Below are 16186 nucleotides of genomic sequence, written 5' to 3'. Positions count from 1 at the left end.
TGAAGCTAATGACATGGAATATTTCTGGCCTACAAACCAAAAGAGACGATAAAGAATGGCTTGAAATCATTAAGCAACATGAAGTGATTGCACTCCAAGAAACATGGGACACAGAATGTAACTTTTGGGTAGAAGGTTATGTATCCCATTTTAAAGCTGCACAAAAGTCTAATAGAGGCAGAAGTAAGGGAGGTCTTGCATTATTAACCTCAGTAAGTCACATGGGGGCAATGAAAATTATAGATATTAACTCCCCTAACTGTCTCATCTTAGAGGCCTCGATGAATACAGGGGAAAAACTCCTATATGTAAATTTTTACAACTCAACAGAAGGGTTACAAGGAGGCGAAAATATTCTAATGTTGACTGATTTTTTAAACAATTATAAGAAGAGTCAAACTACTTTGGTTTATTATATTGTTTTTGGTGATTTTAACACACATCTTTGTCAACTTAACTGTTATAATGGTAGTTCTTACGATGATGACTATTTGACCCATCCGCACTTTGAACACTCTGCAAAGGGGGGCGCTTTAGAAGAACTGTTGATAGATATGGATATGTCTGAACCCGCTTTTGTGAACCCGGAAGACAGAGTGGTGACCTATAGTGCGAGAGGTAGTAACACTATTATCGATTATATCTTTGTGTCACCTAGTATCCTCGTAAATGTCATCTCATATAATGCCTTTATAACAGCATTTAGTGATCATAACCCGGTCGTTATGGAACTGACTAATATAAATCCTACCATAATAAATTGTGACCAACAGTTAACCTACCCTACTGTAGTCCGGGCCCACGACCAAGGTAGACAGGTTAAATGGTCTAAGAATAATGTTGAGGAATTTTTTACTAATTTGTGTGATGAATTAAGTGTTGAACTTAACATATACAGGGATCCTCTGTCCACAGGAGGGAATGTCACAAAAGCCTTTGGAACCATATGTAAAAATGTCGCTGAGACCCTTACAATCAAATCATCTGATAAGCCACGAATGGCACAGGGATGGTTCAATGCTGATTGTTCAAAGGCGCATAAAAAACTTCTAGAAGCCCTAAAACGTAAGCCTCGTAATATAACTGAAGTGTCCCTACTGAGGAAAGATTATAGGAGTACGACCGAGGCTCGCAAAAGAGAACTAAAACACAAGGTCTGGGAAGCACTGAGGAAAGATTATAGGAGTACGACCGAGGCTCGCAAAAGAGAACTAAAACACAAGGCCTGGGAAGCACTTTACGATAACCTTACTTTAAGGGATAGTGCAAATTTTTGGAAAATAGTGAACTCTCCTTTGTTTAGTGGCAACGAGAATGAGATACTAGAGGCTAATATCACGGAGAATCAATGGCTAGATCACTTCGAAAACATCTATGGAAGTAAGACTCTTACTACCCCTTTTACTCCTATAGATTCTTTTCCTACAGACACTCCATTAAGGGTTACGGTAAAAGAAGTATTAAATGCAATTGAAAACACTGCCGGCGGGAAAGCCCCAGGCCCGGATGGGGTCCCCGCCGATATGTATAAAGCACATCCTCATATATGGTCTATAGTACTTGCGAATGTTTTTAATTTAGCATGCATGAATTTGTCTGACACTCCTACCACTTGGTCACATTCGGTTATTATACCAATTTTTAAGAAGGGGCAAAGGGGTGACCCCAGGTGTTATAGACCTATATCGCTACTTGATTCCTCATTCAAGATTCTTGGCAAAGTCATTTTAAATAAAATTAACTTGTGGGAAAAGGAAAATGCAATTTTATGTGATACGCAATATGGATTTAGAACAGGGAGGGGTACTGAGGAGCAGTGTCTTAACTTATCCATGATTGTGTCTAAATATACTGTTGCCTCCAGCGGGTCAATCCACCTAGCTTTTATGGACCTGTCCACAGCGTTCGACCTAGTAAATAGGTCGAAGCTGTGGACAATTCTTTCTGAGTTGGGTCTAGACCCTGCTCTGATTAATTTCTTAGCTTTCCTGCACAGCGACCTGACGGCATCGGTCCGGATGACTACAGGTGGCAAGTGCACTACTGGGTTTAGATCAGTTAGAGGGGTGAGACAGGGGTGCATTTTGGCCCCCATGTTATTTTCCTTGTATATTAATTCCCTGTACTCCGTTTTAAAAACCGCTACCCCAGATATACCCTATATGGGTGGGTCACCGTTGCCCGTACTGATGTACGCCGATGACACGGTCCTCATTGCCAGAACCCCTAATGGTCTACAACTGCTCCTTGATTCGTTTGGAGCCTTTATGAATAAATTAGACCTGGTTGTAAATATGGGCAAATCGCACGTTATGTCCTTAGGGAAAGGAAAGAACACCACAAAAACCCTGCGATGCAACGGTGTGATTTTAACCAAAGTTAAAACATTTACATACCTTGGAGTCATTTTTTATGACATGGGCACCTGGACTCCACAGGTTGTTAATAAAGCAATGGCTATTCGGCGGTCATTTGGTGCAATACAGAGCTTTGCTAAAAGACTGGGGGGAAAACCAACGGAAGCCATTCTCAAGCTGTATAGAGCCAAAACCCTGGCTCTAGCTAGATATGGGGCTGGAATTTGGGGATTCAGGGACTTGGCCCTGATACAGAAGGAGGAGAATAGGTCCATGCGTTCACTATTAGGCTTACCACAGTCCACACCCATCTTCTCCGTCCTGATAGAATTAGGACAAGGATACATTGAAGATATTCTTAACCTGGCCCCACTACTTCTTTGGGTGAAAATGTGGTTGAACCCGAACTTGACGCTAAATCGTCAAATTATTATTGACTGCATGGGGAGAGACAGAGCTAACGATATTAAATGGTTGAGCTATATTAAGTCTGCTGCTACCCTTCTGGGCCGTGTTGACTTGTATAGTAACCCCGAGAGGCTGTGTAAAGAAGATGTTACATGGATTAAAACACAATTTTTAGAGTCTAGGAACATGCTGCGTGAAGCACAAGAAATAGAGAAAACCACTGTTAGGGCTCACTATATTGTTGTATCTACCATGTCCATCCAGCCTTACTTAAGGGTAGTGAATAGGCCTTATCATCGGTGGCTTCTCACCAAATTTCGTTTCAACCAGATGCACCTCCTTCTGGGAGAATACCCGAAATGGAACAAACCAAGGGATCACGTCCCATGTAAATGTGATTCCTTTTCCGACCAAGACCAGACCCATTTTGTATTTTTCTGTCCCTTTTTTGCGGAGGGGAGAAAAAAATATATACTACCATTAATGAGAAACAGGGGATTTATGCAAGTGAAACCCGCATTGTTGTTTTTACAAATTATGGAGACCCCTATTGTGATGTACGGGGTTGCAAGTTTTTTGGTAGCAGCTATGAGAGCTAAACGTATTAGATCATTGAACTCCTCAACACCTGATTGAATCATGTAAATATAAGTGTAGTATATTAAACAACCTATTTCTGTAGATTTGTATAAAAAAACTTGCACCACATAGTTTTTAAACGGGATGTTTTATTGAGGGGTCTGATTTATTCTAAAAAGTAAAAGTAGAAAGAAAAAAGTAAAAAGTAAAATGTAACACTTGACCCTGATTTTTCCTGCATAAATGTTCTTTTTAATGTCCCTTTTAAACATCGTTTTATATGTATACTACATCCCTGTATTGTATTCGTTGAAATATGAATGAAATGTAATCCCCACCTTTATATTTCTTTATATGCCTTTATATGCTTTTATATGTTCTCACATGTGTTGTAGTATACTTTTATGATTTTAACTAATCGAATAAAGTATTTTTGACTCTGACTCTACTACATGAGTGCCCAACACCCAACTGTGCATAAGGGGAGTACTTATAAAAGAGACCCCAATCTAGCTTTCCGAATTTTGACACAATCTGACAGCATGTCAGCACAGAAGATGTAACCAACTTGCTGTCACTGGTGCGGATCCTATTTATGTCTAACAGTTTCCCACTGGTACAGATTGATGAATTCAGAAACCACTACTTTTCACTCAAGCCAGACAGAGCTCCATGTGTTTTCACCCGTGTGAGACTACTCCCAGGCCCCCGGGGCCTGATGGTACCACCAGCTCACTATAGCAACTGAATCTGAATCTAGAATTTAAAAGCAAAGAGGCTATCATACTAGAAACCGACCCTTGTTTCATGATGGCCAGCGGCTGGGCCTCTGCAGGGGTCATTTGCGACACATTTCTCAATTCCATGTTTAATGCCAGCAGTACTATACATTTATTGAGCGTCTGACTTGCCATTTCTAAGCAACTTCAAATTATTAACATTACCTTTCTGTTGCCAGAAGATATCTATGATATTTCCATCATACTTATGATAACATGTTCTCTCTTCTTCTTAAACTTTAGTATAGTGTTGACTGCTACACCATTAGCGATTTACCGGACTTGTATTTCACTTTCAACGGGAAGCCATTCAACGTGCCTGCCACAGCCTACATCAACCAGGTAGGTGATAGTCATGCTCTTTCCATCCTTTGAATCTCCTTACACCACTCTTCTCTCAGACAGGCTGGTCCACAGCTCACGTAACATGGCTGCTTGAGCTGGAGTTTTCTCTAACTTTACCCCAAATCTATCCAAAGTTGTTACCATCTTTGTCTCCTTCTATTGCTCTTTGGTTAATCCCCTCACACATTCCTGTTCTTTCTCCTGCTTGCTAGTTTCTGTTTCTCCTTTTTCACATATCCTTCGATCTGTGGGGTCTCACCTTACCTCTCTGTTCTGTATAGTAAATCTGTGTTCTGTGTCGTCTTACAACTGTGCTGCGTCTCCTCCATCTCTTTCCATTCTGCTCTTTCCCACTCCTTTGTTCTCTGTTAATTCTCATGTCTCACTCCTCAGTTTTGGTTTTTCCCATGTCTTTCTGTGCTGTCCCCTCCAATCTCTGTTTGTGTCTATCCTTCCTCCTTCTATCTTAATGCTCTATTTTTCCCATATCTATATTCCTTCTCCTTAAGTTTCAGTTTTTTTATCTCATCCCTCTATTCTTTCAACAATTTCTCTCTTTTCTGCTCTTCCTATATATTTTTTTGTCTGTTTCCTTCCATATCTCTGTTCTTCCACTATTTTAGGTGGTTTATTACTGACATTTCTCTGTATCTGCACCCTAGTCTCCTATCTCTCTGGTTTGTCTCAACAAATATTCCTGTTTTCTCTGCTATATCTCTCTGTTGACATCATCCTGTGTTCAATATCATCCTATCTCTGTGTTCATTTAGTTACCATCTCTGCACTGTCGTCTTCCATTGCTCTCTGGTTTGCCCCATCCTACATCTTAGTTCTTTCTTCTCTTTTATGACTTCTGTACCATTGTATATCTCTGTTCTATCTCAATACTCTGTTTGTCTCCTCTCATAACTGTGCTGTCTCCTGCCATTGTCCTCTGTGTATGTTTTTATCTTTATGGTTCGATCAAGCTTGCTCCAAGGCCCGGCAAAATCTGCATAGGTGGGCTAGGAAGGATAGGGAAAAGGCACTAAGAGAAGAGGCATGGGATAACTAAGAGTTAGCAGTAGCCTCCAAGAATTGTCAACATGATGAAAAAGGGTTCAGGCAGATCAGGTCGTTTTACCCCTTTTCTAGGTTTGCCCGGCGTTAGCCGCTTCTCACCCTACTCACGATTATCAAATAAAGAGGCAGGCGCTGGAGACTGGAAGGCAGGAAACAGGAGTTTATTTCCGACGGAACAGAACACGTCAAATCAGACAACAGGGTATCTTCTCGAGGTGCTCTCCCAACATCTGAGGCCTGGCCTCTTATACACTGGTTTATTACTTTATTACATGCAACACATTCTTGGTAATGCTTTGAAGTACGGAAAAGGCGTCTTTGGAATCCCCGGTTCAGGCCCGTTCCCACACATATCTACAGTAGGAGTCCCCACCCCAATCTCAGCATGATGGCTATTGCGCAGCTGGACATTCCGCTGGGAACAGGAACGCGGGCGATCGATCGGACCTAGGGGTGTGAGGGCATTGATTAACCCCCTCGCTCCTTTGATGTGAGGCGAGGTCCTACTGTAAGGGCAATAAACCGCATCTGTTGGGCTAAGTGATGGCCTGGGGTCGGGCCGGACAATCGGGCAAGGAGGAAGAGGTTACCAAAAAGGGCCTGTTCTGTGGGTAGGATGAAAGAGCGAGGGGGCAGGGGTTCAGCACGGAGACAGGGTCGTGTTTAGAGGTGCGTTTATGGCCCGAGCAGGAGAGACCGGGGGCTGTCGGGGCGCGGGGGAATACTCGCGAGGCTGGGGAGTGGGGAGAGAGAGAGAGAGACGCAGGTTATTGGCAGTGGGCAGAGAGGTCATAACACACAAAATGGCTACTATCTATGTTCGTGATGGGGCCTAAAAGGGGACAAGATGGCAGGGCCACTGTTACGTGACTTTCGCTTCACCTTCAACAGTGGCGAGGGTGAACACAAATGAACGCCGCTTATGCACATATACATTGTCGTTTTCCACAGTCGCCGCTTTTTAACATAAGCTAGGTCATTTCCGTGTTTATCATAACTGACGGGGTGTACATATAGTTGTGTGTTATCGATGAAATAGCGTTTGTCAATACTGGTGGATTTGCATATAACCGTGTGCAGTTGATGCGACATACGAGGTGGAATACATATAAATTTGTCGTATTTAAAAAGTGACCGATGAAACATTTTACAGGCAAAAAGTGGTTGAGGGAGGAATTTAGTCCAATACAAGCAATTAGTCAAGGGGTTGTAGAAAGTCTCGAACGGGGGGCGGGGGGGGGATCTTCGTCACAGTGTCTCTTTTTTTTTTTTGTAGCGAGCCATCACTGGTAGGCTCTGGTAGTTCGTTTTCTTCCGTTGGCGCTGTTGAGCACCGGCGGTGGAGCTATAGGTCCAGCTCGGGTCGTTCTTTACACGTCGCAGGGTGTGATCTGTCCTTTGCTGTTAGGCCACAGTCCTGTTTCCTAACTAATCTCCTTTACGGGTGCCTCATGCTGGGCACCTGCATTTCTTTCTCGGAGTCAAAATCCACGTGGAGAGGATAAAAAGGGGGGTTTTGTCGGATAATCGAGGGAGGAGAGGGCGGGGTGGGACCGGATCTTTGAGACAAATCAAGGGAGCAGAAGGGTGACGCGCAGGCAGGTCATCAATCGGGCTCAAAGGGGCGGGGACTTCTGGCACGCGTGGGTCAACAAGTAGAGGGCTTCAAGGCAGCCCTCCATTCCTTCGTTTTCTGCGTTTGAGAGTGGTGCATCATCCCGCGTCCCGTTGCTCTGCGGTTCCATCTTAGGTCGAGGTCACACGCGCCTCATGATCTGTGGCCAGGCTGTGCGTCACGTCCGGCCCCTCTCCTCCGGTGTCTGTGTATCCTTGAATGGGTACAAAACAGGTTTTAGCGAACTGGCAAGAGAAGGCATTTATACATTTCACTTCCGTCCCAGATCTAGGTAGTTGGGGGTACGTTTCATCGGTCACGGTCAGGAGTTATCACTGTGGAGCATGTATACAGGCATGTCTACTGAGTTTGTACTAAGTCTATTTGGCGTTCATTCATGACGTATGTGGCTTTCTGACCCTAGGCCTGGCAGTGTTCTATCAACATGAGAGAGGGAGATAGTGGTTAAACATTTTTTTTTTCTCGGGGGGGGCAACAGTTAATCGGGGTCATCAGTTATACTTCGTGTTATGGAGCTGGGGCCAATCGGGAGAAAACGGGGAAGTTTTGGACATCTGTACTTGGGTGCAGAGGGGTGGGGCAATCTGGGCATTGTTTCTAACGAGCTGAGAACAGAAAGCCACTGACATATAGTCCTCCTGTAAGAAGGCCAGATTAGGGGACTTCAGTCGTCTAACCTGTCCTTTCCTTCATAGCCAATTCCAGTTCCATCATTTTACAGAAAGGAGAGGTAGTAATATGGCAAATTACAATTGGTTTAGTTTCTGTCAATTTGCTGAACACCTTTGTGTTCGAAAACCAATTAGGCTCGTGCCGGCGGGGCACAACGTTACCACACAAAGGAAGAGGGAACAGGTGGACCCTCGGAGGGAGAGTCGTCCGCATTTTAAATGAACTATTCGGTACACGTGCAACATGAAGAGAGAGAAAAAGAGAGAGAGAGAAACGTGTACAGTAATAGGCCATTTAATGCGCACACAACACGAAACAGTAGGGTCACGTTATATAGAAACACAGACTGAGGGACAACGTAAATCCATATACTACGTACACATGATTTCAGGTGGGGGGGTACATGGATTATATGCAGAACTCAAGACAAAACATAGAACAGTACTTGGCCAAAAATTTTCCTCCTGCATGCTGCGCATCCTTAGTATCCTATTTAATTCGCCTAGCTGTCTTTTGCAGTTGGCCTCTGTTGCAAATACTTACACTTTCGTCAATTGTTCGGGAACTAACCTGGTCGGGCTAGTACTTACGGTGGGATCTTAGGATCGTTTTTAGCGAATGGGCATCCAGGCTGAGGCAACGGGGGGTGTCAGTCGGGGGAACAATGGGCAGTTTCGAGTTTCACGTCTATGAGGGTGCAAGTGGGAGGTGGTAAATCTTAGACATTTGATAATTTTCTTAGTCTTCAAGGAGGAGGGTACTTGGGTAAACCTCACCCTGGAATAGTCCTGAACCTTCCCCTATTTAGTTACCGTATGAACCTACCCGTAGGTGCACGTCATTCTTGGTTGCATTGTTCGTCGTGTATAGGTGCCATGCTCAGACCCCCTTTTTCCCCATTCCATCGGTCGTTCGTTCATCACTCAAGTCGTACGAAAACATCTCTCTTATCGAGTCAACGCGTGCAACGTATGTCCAGTCGAGTTACACACATCCGGTCATACACGTGTGCATTCATATCACCCATATTCATCATGTCCTCGGGGCAGTCCCCATGGTTAATATATCATTTTTCCCCGCGGAACCCTGGCGTGTTGCTTAGGTCTTCTCCATACTTTAGTCGATGTTCCGATGTGACCTGCAGAAAGAAGGGGAAGAAGAAGGGGTGGGGGCAGCGTTTTAAACACATCCGCGCGCATAAACCCAAAAGGCTTTTACTTACCACGTATTCGACCTATCTCCGCGGGGTGCAGTCCCTTCCATCTCGGCGTTTTAAGCCCAGAGGGACTGGTAGTGCGGGAGGCATAATCATTTGATGGGCTTTATATTGCATAGATCGCCCACGTGTGGTATTGCGGATCTTGTGTAGGGGGGGTCGAAACAAAAGGGCAGTCAGTGTAAAGTGGGGGTGAACTCGTGTTCTCCTTCGAGGAGGCGGGGTGGTCTACAGTGGTACCGGGTCTGGTTTAGGGGCATCTGAAACAATTTCCCTGAGATATGTGTCATACAAAGTAAAACAGAACACCGGGACCTTTATCGATTGCCTTATGTTGCACAAAAGTAAAAAACACACGCAACAAACTTGGATCATTCACATTTTCAATATTTCTGGGTACTTTGCTTTTTAACCTTTCAGTAATCGACTTGCTTTATTTCGCCTGTATTTTACGTAGATCGGAAACGATGGCTATGTATTCGAACTTACAAATCCAAGAGCTACGACTATAGTTGTTTTTCACAAAATCTTTATTTAAAAAAATGTTGACGTACAAATGCAGGCCTACAACCACCTGGGCCAGCCACGGAGCAGACTAGAACTGTACATGAGGGCATATTTATCTGAGGAAAACATAACTGAGTCGGTGGTCGTTTTATTTCATCAAGGTACGATAAGTGCAATAAAATCATATCGAAAATTTATTGTGGGCAAGTACCATAAGTGTCAAGAAATTCGAACTTTCAATAATACTGTAATAAATGATGCGTCAGAACTTAATATCAATTCATTGTCCGAATGTTCAAGCAATACTCATCCCCTCCCGCCATGTGCTTCAAAAACTGCATACATATCTCATGATATCAAGTCTGAGCATCCGGAACACAACGGGGAGTTGCGAGTTTCGTTTGTACCGGCGCCATTTTGGGTGGGGTCAGGCGGGTCCAAAAATGTCTCCACCAACTCGGGGTTGGACCAGAATCTCTTTCGGCAGTCCAGAAGTTCCGTTAAGGGGCAACAGAAGGGACCGGTGACATGAACCATCAATCAAAGAAAAGGGAGGGGGCAAAAATCTTTCCTACCGGGTCATACTGGTGTTCCACCGGAACTGATCAAATCAGTAGTCTGCAGGATTTTTGGTCATTCAAACTGAGGCTGGCGTCAGCATGAGAGCGCCAACGTCTCGTGGCTACATCTTGGTCGTTCTGCTGGCAATCATGGCAGCCATTTCCCATCGGGGGGGCGGTCGGGGGCCCGCGGAGGTCGAGGGCCCTCCGCAGTTCTAGTAGAATCTTCAAAGCTGAGGAGAACGCATCTGGACGGGGGCCCATTTTCTGGTTGACAGGCGACCAGGCCAACTTTTCACGCCAGGCCCATTCCTGCAAAGTCAACCGCCATTTTTAGGAGTTCTGCAGCTACCGGCAGTCACTGGGTCAAATGAGCAGATGGACCCCAGCCTGCCGGGCGAGGCGTTGTTGCACCGCCACAGTGGACGAGACCCTGCTGGGTGAGTGGAGCGTCGCTGCACCGCAAGAGTGGACGAACCCTTTGCCGGGTGCGTGGAGCGTCGCTGCACCGCAAGAGTGGACGAACCCTTTGCCGGGTGTGTGGAGCGTTGGGGGTGCAGCTGAGGGGCCTCCACCTGGGGAGGCTGGAGAGGCTCGTCCGCGCCGCCTCTCCCTCCCAGTGCACCCCACGGCGTCTCGCTGACATTTGTTATGGCCGGACCAGGCGATGAAGAAGAGGGGGGGTGGGTCGGAGGCATATGCAAGACATCCCCCCCCCCATGGCCTGCAAGGCGCCGAAAGAAGAAGGGAACGGGAAGACCAGTACATTTCGGGTCGGGCCCATGCCTTCTCCGGCCGATTGCGGCCGGCCGCTCTTTGCCACGGCCCCGGGAACGGGTCCCTTGGTTCATCCTGGGGACAGGCCTTGGTGCGTGGTGTCGCCTCCGGACTATTCGCGTAATGGTCCTCCACCCCAGGCCGCCGCTGACGGCTTTTGTAGACTTTCTGACGCCCAAAAACCTACTAGAAAGTAGCCCAAAGTAGCCCAACATTGCTACTTTGGGGAAGGAGGGACAGGAACGGCGTCAAGCAGATGGCGAAATGCATTGTGGGTTTGTTGTTGCAGCCGTTTGCCATGTAAATAGTTGTTTAATATATTTTTGTTCAAATAAAAACGTTTTAACCTGTTACTTTGCTATAGTGTTGTATATTTCTAATATTTGCCTAGGGTTTGTCGTTAATTGGGCGGGGTGGGCGGTGGAGCCGAGCTGTCTCGCAGTCATCATGGGGTTGAGTTCGGCTTTCCTCACTAGTTTCATATTTCCTGAGGGGTTGTTCCTAATGCTTCCATTTCAGTGAGGTCGAAAAGAGATCTCATCAGTGGCCTACTGATTTTACTCGATTCCTTTTGTTTTTCCTAACGATTTTTATGTTCTTTTATTTGCTAGCACGATACAGCGGCTAATCCGCATTTTTCTTTATATATGTCCTTTTTATTAGGGGTGTCCTTCGGCGGAGCCAGATGGTCTACCTCTAATAAATGGTCCGGGCTGAACCAACTACTGAGCAATGGGGAGGAGATAGGCATGACGGGTTACAACGGGGACAAAAGTCAGCACTACCTATCCTTCACTACTTTGCGGAGACTAGATAGAATATTTCTATTCTACAGTATTCGCCAATAGGGAATACCCAAAGAGAGAACCAATTCCAAACAGTCAAGTTCGGACAAACAATCAATCAATCAAATGAGGAATAAAATAGGCGCGACGGGTTACAACGGGGGCAAAAGCCTGCGCTACCTACCCTTCACTGTCTGCAAAGAGAGAGATCTTCCTGTTTCCCTCTGTTCGTAGGCAGAGAAGATCCTTTCCGAGAACCAATTCCGAACGATCAATGTTCGGTCAAACAATCAATCAGTGGGGGATAAAAATAGGCACGACGGATTACAACGGGGGCAAAGGCCTGCGTTACCTATCCTTCACTATCTGCAAAGACTAAACAGAGTATGGCGACTCTGTGCTTGTTTGCAAATAGAGAATGATCCAAAGAGAACCAATTCCAAAACAATAAATGCTTGGATAACAATCAATCAAATGGAGAGGGAAGTAGGCGCGACGGGTTACAACGGGGGCAAAAGCCTGCGCTACCTACCCTTCACTATCTGCAAAGGGAGAATACTCCTATCCTTCCCCGTTTGCAGACAGAGAATTTCTCAGAACAAAACAAAACAATCAAATGCGTAATACTAGTATTTTCCAATGACAATCAACCAATCAATTCGCAATTTGTCGTGTTACACGACCTTACCCGGACCGTATGGACAGTTTCTCGTCTTCCGTTTCCAGGGCCCGATCGTCCTCTATTCTCCGTAATTGCTGTGGCACTCCTGATGGTTCCCAGTCAGGACCGTAGATCACTCGAGAGAGGTCTGCTCGGAACCAGTGAAGTTCGGATGATCGGCTGCCAGACAAGGGTCTATCGGGCAGGAGCTCTTCCCGGTCGTTGCAGTCGTTCACTCTGTCGTTGGGACCTCTCTCACTGGATCCACGTGTCGCTGATGGGCCCCATGTAGGGCGCCAATTGATCAAAAAGGGTTCAGACAGATCAGGTCGTTTTACCCCTTTTCTAGGTTTGCCCGGCGTTAGCCGCTTCTCACCCTACTCACGATTATCAAATAAAGAGGCAGGCGCTGGAGACTGGAAGGCAGGAAACAGGAGTTTATTTCCGACGGAACAGAACACGTCAAATCAGACAACAGGGTATCTTCTCGAGGTGCTCTCCCAACATCTCTGAGGCCTGGCCTCTTATACACTGGTTTATTACTTTATTACATGCAACACATTCTTGGTAATGCTTTGAAGTACGGAAAAGGCGTCTTTGGAATCCCCGGTTCAGGCCCGTTCCCACACATATCTACAGTAGGAGTCCCCACCCCAATCTCAGCATGATGGCTATCGCGCAGCTGGACATTCCGCTGGGAACAGGAACGCGGGCGATCGATCGGACCTACGGGTGTGAGGGCATTGATTAACCCCCCCACTCCTTTGATGTGAGGCGAGGTCCTACTGTAGGGGCAATAAACAGCATCTGTTGGGCTAAGTGATGGCCTGGAGTCGGGCCGGACAATCGGGCAAGGAGGAAGAGGTTACCAAAAAGAGCCTGTTCTGTGGGTAGGATGAAAGAGCGAGGGGGCAGGGGTTCAGCACGGAGACAGGGTCGTGTTTAGAGGTGCGTTTATGGCCCGAGCAGGAGAGACCGGGGGCTGTCGGGGCGCGGGGGAATACTCGCGAGGCTGGGGAGTGGGGGAGAGAGAGAGACGCAGGTTATTGGCAGTGGGCAGAGAGGTCATAACACACAAAATGGCTACTATCTATGTTCGTGATGGGGCCTAAAAGGGGACAAGATGGCAGGGCCACTGTTACGTGACTTTCGCTTCACCTTCAACAGTGGCGAGGGTGAACACAAATGAACGCCGCTTATGTACATATACATTGTCGTTTTCCACAAACATTTATGGAAAGTGAATAACGCACCTCATTTTAAAAGTATGACAGATCCTACTCTAGATTCTCACGTTAGTGAGGATCAATGTATGGTCAATTTTGAACACATTTTTGACTCAAATAATATCTCAGGAACAGAATGCCCAATTGAAGAATCACCTCAGAGGGAGCCCTTGACTTTTTCAATCCGGGAGGTTAGTAGGGGATTGACAAAGTGCTGTAATAGAAAGGCTCCGGGTCCTGATGTGGTCCCCATTGATATTTTCTTTGGGTACCAAGACTTATGGAGCCCGTTACTAACCAATATTTGTAATGACATTGTAAAATCTAACCCACTGGTATTATTGTTCCCATATTCAAAAAGGGTGACAAAGAAAAGCCCCAAAACTATAGACCAATTTCATTGCTGGATACCACGTCAAAACGAATGGGCCGCCTACATCTAAATAGCCTGGAAGAATGGGCCAACGAAGAAAGTATTCTGATGCAGGCCCAATATGGAGTCCACAGTGGGAGAGGCAACACTGATCAGGGTTGATCTAACCATGATGATTGATAAATATACTAGAGCCAGAACAGGTCAGGGTCTTTCTGGCTTTCATGGATCTCAGCGCAGCATTTTACTGACAGATCCATTCCCAAGTCTGGAAAATAATGGCTGAATTGGGGGTGGAGCCTTCAATCATTAGTTTTATCCGGCAACTCTTTCTGATGCCACTGGGAGAGTAAGATTTGGGAAACAAGGGGAATGCACTCCCCCATTTCAGATCTGAAGGCGTGTCAGACAAGGGTGTGTCCTTGCCTCATTCTTATTTTCTTTACATACGAATGGTATCAAAGCCGCACTCTGAGGAGCAGCAAGAGATGTTCCCATATTTGACTCCCTAACGGTACCTATTCTCGCATATGCTGATGATGTGGTGTTAATTGCATGGACAGGGGTGGTCTACAGCGATTAACAAATGCCTTTGCATCCTTCATGACATCCTTGGGCTTAAGGGTAAATGAAGACAAGTCTTTGGTAGTAGGGAGGCCTGTGGTAAAGAGAGCATATACGTTTATGATAGGCGAAAGGGAAACTAGAGGTCGTAGATTCCTTCTCGTACCTAGGGGTTCCTTCGACAACAAACAGAACTGGGAAAATATGGTGAAGAATAGAGCACTGATGATGGAGAGGAGTATGGGAGCTATAATGGGTTTCACAAAAAGGCCGTGTTCAAAACCACTTCATCCTACAAATAAGATCTATCAGGCAAAGTCACTTTCATTTGCTACTTAGCTCTCTCTTTCTTTCTCTCTCGCTCTCTCTCTCTCTCTCGCTCTTTCTCTCTCTCGCTCTCTCTCTCTCTCTCGCTCTTTTTTTCTCTCGCTCTCTCTTTCTTTCTCTCGCTCTCTTTCTCTCTCGCTCGCTCTCTCTTTCTCTCTCTCTTTTTCTCTCTCTCTCTCTCTCTCTTTCGCTCTCACTCTCTCTCTTTCTCTCTCTCTCTTCCCCTTTCTCTTTCTCTCTCTCTTCCTCTCGCTCTCTCTTTCTCTTTCTCACTTTTCTCTCTCTCTCACTTTTGCTCTTGCTCTCTCTCTCTTTCTCTCTCTCTCTTTCTCTCTTTTCTCTCTCTTTCTCTTTCTCTCTCTCTCTCTCTCTCTCTCTCTCTCTTTCTTCCACAGTCTGAACCAAACGAGCAATAGAGAGACAATTTAGCAGCTTTTTTGGACAATGGTCGCTATATCTTGTCAATATTGTGTACAGAGCACCCTGCTTGAATCAATGTGAAATTGCCCTCTTAAGGAGCTCTAAACAAATGCTTGACCCCACACTAACCATTCATGAAAAGACACAGTGCATGTGGATGGAAAAGTACATTTCATTTTATATCCTGCAGGGCAGCAACACACATGACAAGGAGTAAATCAGTTGTACATAATCCATTGATCGAATCATGAAGTCGATCTTGCTAATAGATTATGTTATTTCTGTCCTTCGATAGAACACCTGCACCGCCAAATTCATATTGTCCCCTTCCAACCTGCCGGATACCTGGATCCTTGGAGATGTCTTCATGAGGGGCTACTACACCGTCTTCGACAGAGCTAACAACAACATTGGCTTTGCCACCGCCGCCTGAATATAGCACCTTGGCACGCCCTGAGACTATGGAGTAGGCAACATTGTAATTTTAAAAAGTGTGACTGTGTATACTCAATATGGTCTAAGTGAATAAACAGCCATTCTGAAGCATAAGTTCCTTCTTCATTTGTTGTGTCTGTCTAAAGATGGTGGTTGAATTTAACCCAGAAATGCAGAAAGATGCAGCAATGAAACCCCAGTCTCTACAGTGCTTAAGATGCCCACAGTATGACATGTTTGATCATCATCAGGCCAGGCCAGCAGCATGTCACAACTGCCTGCAGTATGACAAACATGTACAGAGGTTTACATGGATTTGCTGCAGACATCCACTGTATGACTACAGATGTCTACAGTATGACTACAGATTACTACAGACATTCACAGTATGATTACAGATGTCAGAAGTATGACTACAGATTACTACAGACATTCACAGTATGACTACAGATGTCAACAGTATCACTACAGACGTTCACAGTATCACTACAGATGTT

At 45.5% G+C, this 16186-nt stretch overlaps 1 pseudogene across 1 annotated transcript in view; it reads left to right on the top strand.

Moving 5' to 3' along the window:
* LOC144772150 (pepsin A-like) overlaps positions 1 to 15803 on the top strand; it is a 66522-nt pseudogene extending 50719 nt beyond the window's left edge. Inside the window, exons 8-9 of the transcript XR_013599674.1 lie at positions 4367 to 4465; positions 15550 to 15803. The product of XR_013599674.1 is annotated as a pepsin A-like (transcript). The remainder of the gene's footprint in view (positions 1 to 4366; positions 4466 to 15549) is intronic.
* The last annotated feature ends 383 nt before the right edge of the window (positions 15804 to 16186 follow it).

Source organism: Lissotriton helveticus, chromosome 8 (assembly GCF_964261635.1).
Source record: "Lissotriton helveticus chromosome 8, aLisHel1.1, whole genome shotgun sequence".
NCBI lineage: Eukaryota > Metazoa > Chordata > Amphibia > Caudata > Salamandridae > Lissotriton > Lissotriton helveticus.
This window is presented reverse-complemented; position numbering and strand designations above follow the sequence as displayed.